The sequence below is a fragment of the Haplochromis burtoni genome, unplaced genomic scaffold, assembly GCF_018398535.1.
Source record: "Haplochromis burtoni strain Fernald_Lab_line unplaced genomic scaffold, NCSU_Asbu1 Contig_973, whole genome shotgun sequence".
Taxonomy (NCBI): domain Eukaryota; kingdom Metazoa; phylum Chordata; class Actinopteri; order Cichliformes; family Cichlidae; genus Haplochromis; species Haplochromis burtoni.
In genome coordinates, this window is record NW_024583334.1 from 32,441 (window position 1) to 35,953 (window position 3,513).

Below are 3,513 nucleotides of genomic sequence, written 5' to 3' on the forward strand. Positions count from 1 at the left end.
AAGTTTCTGTTTAAACTCAGAGGCAGGAGTTTCAGGTCAGAGGTCGGTGTTTACAGCATCATCAAGATTAAAGAGAGAAACAGAAACATGAGAGAAGACCCAAAATCAAAAATACCAGAAGAGACGTAGGTGGAGCAAACCGCCTCTCGCCAGCATTCAGTGTTGGAGCTGCAGGTGAGAAACAGGAGACAGGTGTGAGACATGATCTGCTCCCTGCTTTCTACAAAGTCTCATCACCAATATCTTCATAAAAGAAAATGTCAGAGGAAGGTTTCCAGCACCATGTTGCATTTATGCCTTGAAGGATTAAGACAGTTCTGAAGTTAAAAGTGGGACAACCCAGTGCTAACAAGGTGTACCTAACAACACGAGCAGTGAGTGTAGATTGTTGAGAACAACTGTGTAATAATTGTAAGTCATTATTACACTAATTGTCCTATAACTCCTAGTACCTCAGCCTCATGTGTGCAGACGTTTTATCCAAGGGCCTTCATACTCCTTTAAATTCTCTTTAATATTAATTTCTTTCTTGATCAAATTAAATAATCAAGGGGCTGTAACTGAAAGAACAATGCTCCAAGTGTCCTGCAGTGCACCCCTTACCCCCCTTAAGCAAGCAGTTTGGTGACAGGAAAAGAACCACGCGCAGCCATCTGAGAGGCCGGCTGAGGTGAGGGGACGTGGACAGGACAAAAGACACGCTGGGGAAGAGAGCCAGGGAATAATAATTACTAATGATTCAATGCAGAGAGGTGTCTAAACACAGAGTGAGTGACGAAGAAACACTCAGTGCATCATGGGAATCCCCCAGCAGCCTAGACTGCAGCGTAACCAAGGTAACTGTAGTTGTGATTTGGCGCTGTATAAGGATCAGAGAGAAAGGATTGTGGACGACTCTACAAACTCACCCTCTGGATCAATTATCAGCTGGATGGTGTTGATGGTGTCAGCGTTCTCAGTGGGAGTCTTCCACTGGTGCATTTCTGTGTCGATGGCCAGACACTCATATATTCCACTCTCAGGCACATTCTGCAGAGCCGAGGACAAATTTCCATTGTTCATCCTTCTATCCATCAGATGCATGCGGCTCCTTGAAGGTGGATACTTGTTGGCTTGCTCTGGTACAAACGCACTTCTACTGGCTTCACGTCAATTCTCCTCCACACCACAGCCGCGATGGGATAATCTTTATGAACCTGACACGGCAGAACGACATCCTGTCCATGCACAGCTCTGATGATTGTCAGGTCTGCAGGAGGCGAGACAAAACAGGACAGAGAGTGTTGGTATCACTGAGACTGGGAATCATTGTTTCAAGTACCTTTAATGACAAACAGTCCCACACACACACACACACACACACACAAGCATTTATGTTTTGTTGTGAATAAAATATTGGCTCATGTGATTTGAAAGTCTTTCAGTTTTCATCTGCTGGGCCTTGGATTGTAAACTGCAGAGTGGATTGATCACTGATCAGTGTTTGTGCGTCTAAAGGTTGATACATAAATAGTGCAGTCAGTGTTTGACTGTCCACAGAGTCTTCAGTTCAGGTAACTTAAATAGCAGATGGAATCTGAAGTGGATTACTCATCCGCCCGGATGCTGCTGAGTGATGTCTCCCAGGAAAAAAGTTATATGTAGACCTTGTTGTTCGAGAAGATAAAAGGAAAAAAAGTCGTTTTTTTAAAAATTATAGTTATTATTATTATCATTTAAATCTTGTGTGGCTGTTGTAGCAAGCACACTCATGGTCTGAATGCTTTGCTGTGCCAAACACAGGAGCCTTCAGCAGAGGAGACCTGCTCTACGCTCCTCTTGTGAAAGTTTTTATTGTATTTTATGATTCACATCACTGTCACAGTGGGTAAAGGCCAAGTTAGTGAAAGACAGGAGGATGTCACATGATTAAATGTCAACAACTTGATTGGATCTCCAAGGGTGAGCAGGTATAAAAGTGAGGTGTAGAAGAGATTCGGGGTTCTTACATTTTGTCTTCTGGCTTCCGGTGTTGCTGTCACTTGGTGTTTGCTCTCTTTGTGGTGGAGCATCACATCCTGTTCCTGTTACAGCACACACAGTGGTAATGAGGGCCAAATGAAACTTTCTGAAGCTCGAGTTGAAAAAGGTTCATTACTCGAGTCTTTCCAACACCTTTTTGGTGACATCTGGTGGCCAAACTTATGAAAGGAGGATTGAATCTACAACTTCTTCATTATGACTGTCCACTTAACAGAGCCGAGCTGACAGCTTCTGTTTAACATCATGTTAAAGTTCTGTCACTGTACATTTCAGACCCGGGGGCAGAATTGCTGATGGCCTGGTTGTTATTTAGCAACAAGCAGAGCGTCCTCTTTTCCTCGCTGGCTCCATGACGACTCTCATTACCACACACACTGGTTCACTATCGCTCGCACAGAGACACCAAAGCTGAAGCAGAACTTGATGACTGATCACTAACTCTGTTCAGATGAACCAAGCCTCGGCACAGTGTTCCTGAAGCATTGCATGAATTATTTTGACACGTGCTCGAGCTTCAGTGGTGCTTTTGTGTAGCTTGCCTGCGTAGCCAATTCAGTAAAAAACTTATAGAAAAACTTCTTATTTCATAGTGTAATCTTGACGTGCTTCATCTGGAGCACACTCTCTGTGTATTCACTTGCTAATTATTGTCAGTAATCACTTATTGTGTCTTGAGGGTTTTGCTAGCTTGGCTCTTAGCCGACTCGCTAGCAGCATGGCCTCTTCACCTGTCCCTCCTGCACTGTCCTGCTCACTGTGTCAGATGTTTAGTTACTCCTCAGCCTTCTTAAGCAGTAATGACACTTGAAATAAATGTAGCCTGTTAGCAGCTCACTGAATTGGAGACTCGGCTTCACGTCATTGAAAAACCTGTAGCTAGACAGCCGGGCAAACAGGGTGACTGTGTGATGGTGAGGAAGAAGGATAGTCATAAACAGATGCCTCAGAACACCACCAACCTGTTCATGTGTCTGACCATTTCCCCCCTCTGCGACACCCCCTGGGGATCAAACTCTGGTAATTGGCAATTCTTTTCTGAGACATGTAAATGGAGTCGTTCTTATATGCTGTTTTTCTGCTCTGAGCACATTTAAGTTAGAAGTCAATTGTCTTCCAGGGGCCAGAGCAGGTGCCATTGTGTGTGGAACTTTGCCGAAACAATGTTGGACTCGTCGTTTTCTCTGGTCCCCTCCCCAATCGTCCAGGAGTTACCCAAAAAGCCCTGCAATGTCTCCAGAATTATGTAGTGGATTGAGGTGAAACACGTGTAGTGTGAGTGTCAAAGAGGAGGAGTCTGTTGAGAAATTCACGTCAGCTATCACAGATTATTTTTCTTAAATGTTTAACATGACATTATCACATTCCTTTAAAGTTTTCAAGTTGATTTTAAGTTTAAGTTTAAGTGTAAAGTTTGTCTTTAATTTCTCGAGAGTATGAAAGCTGGTTGAGATGACACTCAGCACAGGTGTAGAGCAGGTGGAGCAGAGGAAG